The sequence below is a fragment of the Eleutherodactylus coqui genome, chromosome 11, assembly GCF_035609145.1.
Source record: "Eleutherodactylus coqui strain aEleCoq1 chromosome 11, aEleCoq1.hap1, whole genome shotgun sequence".
In the NCBI taxonomy this organism is placed as follows: Eukaryota; Metazoa; Chordata; class Amphibia; order Anura; family Eleutherodactylidae; genus Eleutherodactylus; species Eleutherodactylus coqui.
In genome coordinates, this window is record NC_089847.1 from 117,125,536 (window position 1) to 117,138,015 (window position 12,480).

The 12,480-nt window shown below is 46.4% G+C and overlaps 1 protein-coding gene across 8 annotated transcripts in view; it reads left to right on the forward strand.

Moving 5' to 3' along the window:
• PACSIN3 (protein kinase C and casein kinase substrate in neurons 3) overlaps positions 1 to 12,480 on the forward strand; it is a 93,462-nt gene that overhangs the window by 16,174 nt on the left and 64,808 nt on the right. Inside the window, exon 1 of one of the 8 annotated variants that reach the window (XM_066583354.1) lies at positions 9,110 to 9,186. The exons of 6 other annotated variants lie outside the window; for them this stretch is intronic. The gene's annotated coding sequence lies outside the window, so the exon portion shown is untranslated. Of the gene's footprint in view, positions 1 to 9,109; positions 9,187 to 10,008; positions 10,030 to 12,480 lie in introns of those variants that run through there. One more of the 8 variants, XM_066583355.1, reaches the window with a different exon arrangement.

The window sequence follows — 12,480 nt, forward strand, 5'->3', positions numbered from 1 at the left end:
CCAGGAGCCTTAGGGGGCCCATAAGACCTCTCTCCTCCATAAAGGGAACCCAGTACTATGAGTAAAGCATTATAGTTGGGGGCCCTGTTACAGGTTTTGTATTGGGGCCCAGGAGCTTCAAGTTATGTCTCTGTGCAGCATGGTTTAGGTATGGGTACAGAAACAGATAGAGGGGGGGGGGGGAGCTCACCTTTTACATCAGGGCCCCTGAGCCTTTAGTTACACCCCTGCGCGTATATATAATATTATATTTCTGTAATGTTAGCTATTTGGGGCGGGCCCTTCATTCAGGTACATTATTTCTTGCCTATTGAAAAAGATCTGCGATAACTGTGATATTTACCTTTTTTTTTTCACTGTTTTTATCTCATTGCATGGTGCTGCTTTTAAAGGGGTTTTCTGGTGAAAAAATCTAGGTGAGTCGCTATTGATGACCCATCTTGAAAATTGCTCGTTATGAGTCTGTTGCTTGGGATCCCCACCGTTCAACCAATGGGAAGCTGCTGTGGACAACCAGAATGCTCTCTAACACATTTGCCTAGTTTGGTATTGCAGCTCTCTCCCATTCACTTCAGAGAGCTGCAATACCAAACTGGGCCACTGCGCTACAGATGGTGCTCTGAGCACTCTGGCAGTGAGTTGCAACTGATTGGTGAGGGTCTGTTGCTTCGGACCCCACCAAATCAGTTGTTGATGACCTATCATAGCTCATTATTAGTTTCCAGTGGAAAACGGATATAAGGGTGCGTTCACATGTCACAAATCTGTACATTGGCGACAAAATCTGCAGCAAATCGGCAGTGTGTGCGGTGACGTTTCTGTGTGTTACGTCCGTTTTCACAGTGTTTAGCGCTACTTTTTATTGTGAAAACTATGGAAACCTTAACAGAACCCTCCCATTATAAGTCACGGGTTCTATAGCTTACCTTGTGGAACCATCGTAGAACAGAAACGGCAGAGTGCCACTGCTTCCATTGCTGTGAAGAGAGCCGATGGTAAGGGCCAGTGGAATCTAGAATTTTTATCATTATGAGGTTTGGGTTGTCCCCTTTGGACAACCAGTTTTGACATATGCCTTATGGAAAGGCTTAAACCGGGTCCCACGGAGCTGACTTGCTGCTGAGTGTCCGCAGCAAACATTGTGGAAAGACTGCCTCAAAACTTGGGTTTTATCAAGTTTTTTTTATGCACCCCCTCATTGAGAAGGTGAGGCCCACAGCGGTGATAAGATTGACATGCTGCGGTATTAAATTCTGCGCTGCTTGTCCATTTCTGCACCGGTTTCGTGTGGATTATTTCCGCAGCTTATGGATGACATTTTCAGACTCTCATCCACTTTGCTATTACTGTAAATGACGGGGAGTTTCATGGCGTTCCGCCTGTGTGGACACAGCCTTATGGTGGAGTACAGCTGGCCGGACTGGACTGCTTCTTCTCTCCTGTCTTCTGCTGTCCTTTTTTAAAGTAGGTTCACTCCTACCGGAAATGCTGTTTATTTTTTGGTTTTTTTTTTTTTTTTTTTTTTTTTTAGCAAATCTATGGAAAAGTGATGTTTTTTGTTGGGGTTACCCACAAAGTAGGGAGTCTTCCATAATTATCATACACATAGGTTGGGTATCATCCAAGTCCTGTTTATGCTGCATTAAAGGGACTTTGCTGAATTAATTATCCATTAGTGAGTTTAGTGTATTCATACTCGTCGGACTCGTTGTACTGGTTGGTAGTCGCTTCAGCGGTGGGATAAAACCTCACTAAACTTGAACCTTGCTAAATATCTGACAGTCTTCCTTTATCCACTTCCTACATCATGTTGTGATGGCAGACGAGCGAGGGCCGACCTTCAGGGTACGTTCACACACTGCAATCGCACTGGAACTTTCCATACGGATTTAGGGCTCCTGCACACGGCCAAAGACAATATCACGGGCCGCTATCGCCCTCGCAGTCCTGAAAACCCCTGGATTCACAAGGAAACCGCCTCGCATCACTGCAGAGATTCCCTTAATCTCCGCCACGGCTGTCACAGCCACGGCCGGAGATCACGGTCGTCTTCCATTATTTTCAGCGCTGCCGGCCCCATGTGGTAACCCCTTGATGTGAGGTGTTTTTACACGGAAACGGCCTCACATACTAGCAGGGTTCCCCTCATCGCTGCCGCGGCAGGAGATAGCCGTGTTCTCGCATTGTTTTAAGCGCCAGCCCCATTGAAAACAATAGGCGATATTGCAAAAGAATGGACATGCTGCGATGTGCCTCCTGCTGTGAAACATCGCAAGTGTGAATGAACCCATTTAAAAGAAAGGGCTTCCTATTTGTGCGTCTCACCGGTGGGAAGGAGCCCTATGGCTGCCTTTACAGTTGTGATAAAATTGCGCAATGCCAGAGTGCGTGAAAATACAGAATTATGAAACCTGTTTTCCTCAATGGTTCAATCACATCTGTGATATTTTCTCTCCTGCGATGTAGCGAGATTTAGAAATCGCGGCGTGCTGTAAACAGCTCCTCGCTAGAAAATCGCAAGGAGTAGCGATGCGCAATGTTTTTTCAAGAAAAAGCATCGCTGATGCTCAGACATCGCGTGAACACATTTGCGATTTTTGTCTCTATTTTCTCATTGCGGTATCATGATCGCCAGTGTGAAGCAGCCCTTAAGCAGAGTTCAAACTATTGTTACAGTGAATCCTGTTGTGGAAAAACGGAACTATACAAAATAAAAAGGAATGGAAAGCAGGGTTTTTGTGGTTTTTTCCTTTTTTTTCTTCCAGTGGGTCTATCAAACATACTTGACCTTTAAAAAAAAAAATTAAAAAAAAAATTATCCTTTGAAAGGATCAGTTTGGCGCATCTGCAAAAGCGCACGAAGAATGCTTTCCGTTCATTTCAATTTCACTTCTCGACATTTTTAAATTGCCCTTTTTTCCCCTTCAGAAAAACTGAATAAAAATGTAAAGCAATCGCTGACTACAATTTAAAAAAATTAATTTTTGTTTAAACTGGAAACAAAAGCGCAAGTAGTTGAAGTGCGGAAAAAATGGAGTGAGACGGAAAATTGAAAAGGATTGATATTGAAGGTCTTCGATTTCTAACCAGATTCCACATCGAGAATTGACATATCGCTACTTGATGCGGAAACGCGTCGTAAGTTCTGCCCATGGGTTTTGCCCATTGATCCACAAGCAGATCTTTGGCAGTTTAGCCACGGGTTTCTGCTGCAGTTTCGGAGATGGAATACGAGCAGAAGCGTAACTTGATGCTTCTGGGCCCCAATGCAAAACTTGTAACAGGGCCCCCAACTATAATGCTTTTTTCATAGTACTGGGCTCTCAATATGGAGAAGAGAGGCCTTATGGGCCCCCTAAGGCTCCTGGGCCCGGGTGCAACCGCATCCCCTGCACCCCCTATAGTTACGCCCCTGAGCAGAAGAATCCGCCTTCTCAACAGAACTACTTACCTTTCACCTCCACCATGTTTTATCAACTCTCCCCCTTGGCTCAGGGAAAGAAAGGGTTGTGAGTTGGGAACCCCCAATGTGGTCCATGTACCTAATTGGCTATATGTTTGTTTTTTTTTTCTTCTTATGGGGCATCCCCAATGACCTGGCAGTATGAATGCAGCCCGGTGAGTTTCTTATGAAAGTTCTCTTGACCTTTGAAAAAATCATTACCTAGTGAGCAAAGTAACTTTTTATTTTTTTTTCTGGCCCGTCTGCCAGTGTTACACAAGCCTGGTTAGATTTGCACCTGGTAATTGTGATTTTGTTTCAGGATAACTGGTTACTGTTAATACTTCTCTGATCATATCATATGCGCTTGTTTGACTTGCTCTGACTCACAAGCAAGAAATATTTAGAAGCATTCCAGGGGACTTGACTTAAGACAGTGATAAGTTTTCGTGACTTGAAGTTTGGCGTTGGATGAAAAGTTATTAAACTCCCATCTCAGTGTTCCTGTCCTCCTAGAGAAGTGTAAGCTTATCCTTTATTAAAGGGAACCTGTCGCCAGCTTTATACAGCCCAAACCATGGACTCTATGGACCCTGCGTCCATGTATATGGCGGGCTGAAACGCGTCAGCAGTTCAAAATAAACTTTAATATGCAGTTTGATTCCGACCAATGGTCCACATCACAGTAGCGGGACTCTGCTGGGCTCTTCCCACCCACATACAGTGACGGCGCTCTCCCTACTTGTGTATAGGGGGAGTTGTTGCTGTAGATGATGCGGACGGAAGAGGCTGGTATGTTCAGAAGTTCCACAGCATTTCAGATTAAGGCCGCTCTCACACAGGCGTTGTTTTGCTGCATTGTAAGAGCAGTGCTAAAAGCTGTCAATCGCTATCATTGATTTCAGTGGGGCTTCTCGGATAAGCATTGAATGCAGGGTTTTTCAAGCGCTGTCCTATTTTCGTGTGTTTCTGCTTTGCCCATTAAAATGAATGAGGTGTCTTTTTCAGCGCTGCCGAAAACGCGGTAGAATGTGGTTACCATGTTTTTGGACTGCAAGTAAGGCTGTATGCAAATAATGAGAGTTGTGGTGATTTAGATGAACGGTCTTGTCACCGGAGGCCCTAAAAGTGGTCCCCCCCCCCCCCCCTTGGCCTATAAGAGGCTCTCGGAGGCCCCTTGTGTGTAGTGACCTCTTCTTCCGCTAGTGTGGGGCTTGTTGACCACTAGACGTCTCTATGACGCAGAGAAGAGATTTCACCTCGTTACCAGAGGGGGGCGTACTATTGGGATGTGAGAAGCTGGATGGTCGGATCAATAAATTGTCCCCACTGGGCCATTTTGTCCAGACTGTTAGGAGGTTTTGGGGCTAGTGAATGTGTGAGGGCACACAAGGTGACCGGGCTCAGGACCCCCCGACAGATCACCAGTAGAGAGAAGCGTCTGACCAGACTGTTAGGAGGTGTTGGGACCAGTGTATGGGGGCACACAAGATGACCGGGCTCAGGACGACCCCTACAAACCACCAGTAGAGAGGAGCGTCTGACCAGACTGTTAGGAGGTTTTGGGACCAGTGGATGTGTGAGGGCACACAAGGTGACCAGGCTCAGGACCCCCCCCCCCCCCCCCCCGACAGATCACCAGTAAAGAGAAGCGTCTGACCAGACTGTTAGGAGGTGTTGGGACCAGTGTATGGGGGCACACAAGGTGACCGGGCTCAGGACGACCCCTACAAACCACCAGTAAAGAGCGTCTGACCAGATTGTTAGGAGGTGTTGGGACCAGTGGATGTGTGAGGGGCACACAAGGTGACCAGGCTCAGGACCACCCCTACAGATGACCAGTAGAGAGGAGCGTCTGACCAGACTGTTAGGAGGTGTTGGGACCAGTGAATGTGTGAGGGCACACAAGGTGACCGGGATCAGGATGCCCCCTACAGACCACCAGTACAGAGGATCATCTGACCAGACAGTTAGGAGGTGTTGGGACCAGTGGATGTGTGAGGGCACACAAGGTGACCGGGCTCAGGACGGCCCTACAGACCACCAGTAGAGAGGAGCGTCCGACCAGACTGTTGGGAGGTGTTGGGACCAGTGGATGTATGAGGGCACACAAGGTGATCGGGCTCAGGACACCACCTACAGACCACCAGTAGAGAGGAGCGTCTGATCGTTGCACAAGCAGTTCCAATTGTTTCGTTGTCCACCATCCAGAGCCATGTGGCGAAATTGTTACACCCCTGTGTCTGTCAGAACAACTTCAGGCGCTTGGCTGAAGGTCATTTGGTCTCGCAGCGCCCATTACATGTATGGCCTTTAAGGCTGCTTTCAGGCAGGCTACGAATCGCATGTATGTGAAGCCCGTGGTTTCCAATGGGTTCCTTCACATTAGTGATGTTTTGTCTGATGCTATGTTGCTAGAAATAAAATCACGGCCTGCTCTATATTGCTGCGATTTGTGATGTTTTGTGGCCCATGTTTCCCTATGGAGCCTTCATTTTTGCTGCATCGCACAAAATCGCGGCTTTCATGCGATGCAACTTTTACAAGTCCTGTTCTTTCTCCCCCAAAAAATCACGAGAAAAGTAATTACAAAGTTGCGTGAGGAGAAAATGTCAGCGATAACGCTACGAAATTGCGGGAAAAAAGCAGCGCTTTTGTAGCGCCGATATCTGTCACGTGTGAGAGGCCTAACACCCACCGTCGCCTCTGTTTGCAGTGAGGTTGTAAACAATGAAACTGGACGCTACGAAGGGGAACCGGGTGGTCTTCAGTGATGAATCCAAGTTTAGTCTGGGCGCTGGCGACGGCCGTGTTCATGTCTGGAGACCTCGGGGTGAGCGCCTCAATCCTTCCTTTGCTGTGGAGCAGCACACTGCCCCCTGCTGGTATGATGGTCTGGGGTGCCATCGCATACGACTGTCAGTCACCCCTAGTAGTGGTAAGAGGGTCAACGACAGCTCAGTGATATGTTCAGCACATCCTGCAGCCACATGTGTTCCTCTCATGGCGGCTTCCAGCAGGATAATGCTCGGCCGCACACACAAGGGGGTCACAGAAGCCCCCACAACATTGGCACACTTCCATGGCTGCCCGGTCACCGGATTTATCACCAATAGAACATGTGTGGGACACCAACTTCCACAGCCTACGAGGGCACGATCTAGAGGCTCAGTTACAGTAAATGTGGAGCGATGTGCTGCAGGATACCATACAGAACCTGAGATCTCTTCTGCCTGTCAGCTTTTTATTCATAGTGAATGGGCAGTAGCTCACAGATGGAGGACTGCCTGTTCATATAGGCTGCTTTGAAGAATAGCGGGTAAAAGGAGGAGTGGAGCCAATACACCGGGGCTGTAAAGCCTATACATAGGAGTTGTGAAACGATGTTATAGCATTTTATAGGAAAGAACTAGCTTTGGTATAAAGTTCGTATTCAGTGCAGCCAACCCAAAAAGTCACATCCTGTTAGGACGTATGCACAGGGTAAACAGAGGCAAAAAAATGAGCATGGCATGACTTTAGGAGAAGCAGAGACCTTATTTTTAGCTCAACTCTTCTGTTTGTTTTCTCAGGCCAGCATATATAAACGCGTTTCAGGCCGCGGCGCCCCTTCCTCGGTGTTTAATGCTCTGCTCCTCTTCATTAAGAACAGATTAAAATGCCGGATGTGTATTCCGTGCAAAACTGGATTGGGCTCTTATGTATGAGGACTGGCTTGTTTTGTTTTACCCCTTTGAAAAATAAAGTTAGTTAGTAAAGTATTAACCCTTTCCAATCCAAATCGTATCCTGGTTTTCCTAGCGGGTTTACTCTTTTTCTGCCATTATACAATGGCACTATCTGCTGGCTAAAGCCAGTACTGCATGAGGTGACACATTGGATAGGATCCGGCGGCAGAGAGGCTGGCAATATACAGTAAGAGAACCCGGACGGATGTCTTCCAAAATCGGAGCTGTACAGCCTTAAATCATAATGTCTTCAGAGGTCAGACAGTGGATTGGAAAGGGTTAAGTATTTCCGGGAAGGTGTAGTAGTGCAGGGTAAAGGCTCTATTAAGGGAAAAAACTTGATGAAACTTCAATTATTTGTAAATGTTAGGGCCCTTTTACATGAAGCAATTCATATTCTTGCTGGGCCGTATAAATCTGTACTATTGTCACCGCTGCCAGCGACCGAATGACAAACTATTTATCGGCCCTTGTGCAGGCATATAAAACCAAATGACGATCAGCCCGTGTGAACAGACAGTTGTTAATCAATGAACGACTTCCTGTTCACTATGAATGGAGGCGGATGGCCAGAAGCGCTCTCCGTTCTATTCTCCCTCTATTCAGTGAGCAATCATCTCTCCTGTATGAAAGCACATGAGTGCTAATCGCTGGCATGACTGGCACCTAAAGGCCCATTTACTCGCAAATATAATCTTTCAAACTATTGAAAGATTGAAAGTTTTAGCAATCTTTTTGCATAAGGTGTTAATTGACACTAATGTCCCTTAACACTTTATCATCTCCATTTGCATGTAAATGTGGTGAGCTGTTTGCAGAGCCCAGCGTGCGACGAATTACACGCCCTGCTGTACAAAGAGCTGCATTGTTCTCATCAGGGCTGCCGGAAGAATACAATGTAATCTCCCGACTCATGCGGAGAACACAGCATGCTGACTATTGAGAGATACTTTATCTCTCTGCGACTGAAGGATGGATTTTAGGTTTACCTTAAAATCATTGTTCAGACGAAAAGTGCACGATGCCCGCGTTTACATGTAGCGATTATTGCTCATTTTAAACAAATTTTCAGTAAAATAATCATTACGTGTAAATGGGCCTTAAGTGCCGAACAATCATCCCATGTTAAAAAAAAATAAACTAAAAAAAAAAAAAAAAAAATTGGTTATTGTCCTATTGTTTGCAAATGGGGGTTTATGGCCAGGCCAATGGTATTTGAGTGGATGTAGTACAATGACTGCAATTAAATTCTAGTTTTAACGAGTGCGTGACGTCACCGCTAGTTCGTGCAGAATGTTTAGACGGGCAGATAATCACTGAGAATAGCTAGCGTCTCGCTCAGCGTTTTACATTCTATGTCAGACACTGAGCAGGGAGCGTTTAGACGCAGCGAGCGAACAAACGATGATTTTTAGGCAAGCTTTAACTTAGCGACAAATGAAAAAGTAAACTAATATTGCACAATGCCATTGCGTTTACACGTAACAATTATCGCGCATTTTCTTTTCTTTGAATGCATTTTACGCAGTAATCGTTGCGTGTAAATGGGCCATAAGACTCGTATTCACATCTTGCATTGTGTATTAAAATCTGTGGGTGTCTCCGTCATAATCCTCTTCCTCCATCCTGTGTATATAAAAGTAGCGTTGACTTGTGTGCCTAGTAAGCCTGGCCGTCCGCTCCCACCACACCCCCTCCCATCCATTCCATTTTTTTTTCTTCTCCAGAACAAAGCTTGTTCTGTCCAGTTTTTAGCCCTGCGATGCATTAACGAATTCTAAGGGGGGCTGCTCCGCTGTATGCGGTCTGCGGACGCTCTGGCATATTCCTGCGTTACGTAGATTAATTCAATCCGTGTCTGAATACAGCTCCCTCACACAGCGCTGCTGCTGCTCGCTGCCAACACAGATTGAAATTTTCCAACCTACTTGTTTGCCAGGCAGACCAAAGGCTCCCGAGGCAGTGTTTACCCTCGCCTTCCCCGTCTGCAGCTATAGACTCCGCTTCTAGGGCCAGGTAAGATTTTCTATTACAACTTGACATTGGGGGAGGGTTGTGCAATTAAAGTAAATATCTGTAGCGGCTTGTACTCTATTGCAGGAGGGGGGTTGAATGTGCAGCAGCAGCCGGGATGTAAATGCTGCTGCAGTAATGCGACCCATTTAGCTGCAAGATATTCCGCCCCAAGAGAGTGAGAGACTTCAGGGAGGGGTGTGCAGAGCTGGGAAAAGGAGGATTCGGGTCAGGTGCTGCTTCTGTAAAGGTTAAAACGCTTCAGAAAATCCCACACGGAAACCTAATGCCAGGGTAATGCCCTGTGAAAGGTGCCCAGCATCGCCTTTTGTGCAGCGGGCTTTAATGTGAAACATTCCCCGTCTTTTTACGGTCCTGTTGCTGACTCTACTGAATACACAATATATCCTGTTATATTTTGGAAGGCTTGCAATATCCTGCAGTGACAGAAACGGCTCCTCACAGTGGATCTATTTAGGGATGAGCCAAGAAAATGTGAATTTTTTTCTGTTTTTCTCTGCAATTTAAAACCAAAGGGGTTTTGGCAGCTTCTTGGTGGTGGTTCTTTGAGGAGAAGCAGGTCGTCTTTCGCCAGCTTGCTCGTCATTTTAGTGCCGGAGGAGGGAGAGGGTTCTGGTCGGTTCTGTGGGAGCGTTCTTCCCAGCTTGTACTGTGTGGGTATAAGGAAGGCACTTACGGCTGACTCAATGTCCTTTTTAAAACTCGTTGGGGCAGTTCTTACGCCAGTTCTGGCTTAGAAGATCCTACAGCCGGAGGCACTTTTTTTTTTTTTTTTCTTTTTCTGCCTTGGAATGATTTGTTAAGTCGGAGCAGCAAGACAAAAAGGTGAGCAAATCCCCAGTTTAGGTGGCATTAGAAGCCCCTGCACCGTCCTTGGGAAATCTGTGCTCTCACGAGAAGTGACTTTGGGGTGGCAAAACTTGGAAAGAAAAACAAATTGTGTAATGCTTCATGTTTCGGCAAACCCAAGATGTTAAGCAATGGCAAACCTGGATCTATCCAGTTTTTTCTTTTTTTTTTTTTTTTTTGCTAAATGGATCTTCTCCAAAAACCTGGAGCAGTCGGGTATTGTCCTATTCCAATCACCCGATTTTTGAGGGCACGTGTACTTGGGTGGGCCGAGCATGCATGTGTATGAGGTATCGCGAGAAATGGCTGTTTGGCTGGCTTTAGTAGTGATGGCCTTGCACTGCAGATATGTCGTGTGATAATCCTTAGCTTATGTTTTTGAGGTGAACCGTTGTTGACCACAATGGGGTACTACATATGGCTTACTCTATGTTCACCTCTGGGATAGGAACCTCCGTTCAGAGGTTCTATCATAGATCCGGCGCAAAAGCATGACCAAAGTCCGGACAGCTCAACGGAGGCCAAACTGATATCATAGTCAATTCTTCTTTTTTTGCTTTCGTAATGGTCCAGGAAACCGGACCCACCGAATGCAGATGTGAACGTGGCCTTAAAGTACTCTTATTCGGCCCAACGGTCACCTGAGTAATCACTCGAAAGAGCGACTGACCCATCTAAACACGGAACCCTACGAGACAAGTGGGTGAGGTTCGTCAGATCTACTAAAAACCCAGCGCCTGTCTATCCGTGTAAACAGGCCGTTGTTTATATACGGCACGCTCTACACGCTCCATCTCCATTCAGTCAATGACTATCACTATGTGAAAGCACAGGAGCAATAATGGTTGGTAGGGCTATGGGGCTCGTTTAAAACGCCGGACTAATCGCGGTACAATGCTCCCATTGATTTAAATGAAGCTCCACAGACCTGCGCGCTAACGCTGTTTTGGTGAGGGGAGGGCTTGCCCAACATCAAACAGATGGCTCTAAAGGGGTATTCCCATCAGTTAGTCACTATTCATAGGGGATAACTTGCTGATTGTTGCTCCATGTACTTTCATTGGCCATTTACGATGGTCCCGTTTTAAGAACTCGGTTATCTCCGGTGCTCTAATTGAAGTGAGTGGAGCGGAGGCACATGGGTATTCTCCATGGCCCTCTCTCTCCGAAGCGCTGTGGCTGCCGTCTTGGGATCGGTGGGGGTTCCAGCAGTCGGACCCCAATGATCAGTAAGTTATCAGCTATCCCGTGGGTGAGAAGGCCCCTCTGATGTTATAGCTGATCGATGTATGGTGTTAAAACTGCAAACTCCCATTAACGTTTCAGAATGTTGACGCTTTGTATGACATTTAGGAAGGTCTTGACTTCTGTATTTAAGGGATTTTTATTACTTTACTATTGATGACCTTTTCTCAGGATAGACCACCAATAGTTTATCATTGGGGGTCTGCTGCTTGGGATCCGCAGTGGTTGGCTGCTTGTCCACACTGACCTAGGCCGGATAGAGCTGACAGCTTTGTTCACATTGCAGCAGCCCAGGTTGGCAATGCAGGTACAGCTTTCATAGAATTCAATGCATTACCCACTCGGGCCACTACAGTGTCAACGGAGCTGTCTGCTTCAGCTCTATCCTCCAGCTGATTGTCAACGGTCCATAGCTGCGGACCCTCTGCTGATCAACGATTGATGACTTAAGTCCCAGAAAAACTTTGATTATTAAAATGAGCCTTTTTGTTTTTTGTTAAAGCCTTTTCTAAGGACTTGTAGGGGGTATATTACCTGTCGGGTGTTGTCCAGTTCCGCCTTTTCTGGCTGCAGTTTTCAGGCAACCAAGATGGCCACCCCCATTTTCTAATTGCGTTATGCAGTGTTCTGTGATGGGCCAGCACTGATCACATGAGCACTGCTGGCCAATCACACAGCAGCTATAGTGTATTGGCAGTCCCAATAAAACCAATGCGCTATGGAATATTTGGTAGTCTAAAGATGGAGGTGGTGCTATTGGCTGCCTGGAAACTGGACCCTGAACCGAACCATGACCAACAAAATAAATGGCAAGTAATCAACATCCCCCGTCCTTTTAAAATCAGGACAGAATTGTGTAAAATCAGTTTGAATTTGATTAAAGTGAGGATTTTTTTTTTCTTTGATTGCAGTAGGTTTTTCTTTGACTCCCTGCTATGGACAGGACTTGATCTGCATCTATACAAGGCAGTGCTAGAAGCCTTCACTAGGCTCCAGGTTGCCATACTGACCCATTAGCAGCCCCTGATGGCGCTGAAGGGGTCCCACCAAACCACTAACTGCTTAGATCCGCTGTGATTGTGACAATCGGTGCCATCTGCATATGTCAGAGCATGCTCACATCACTCTCCATAGAGATCGGTCATTTCCACCCCACAGGTTCCACTGGTTCATATGGCTGCC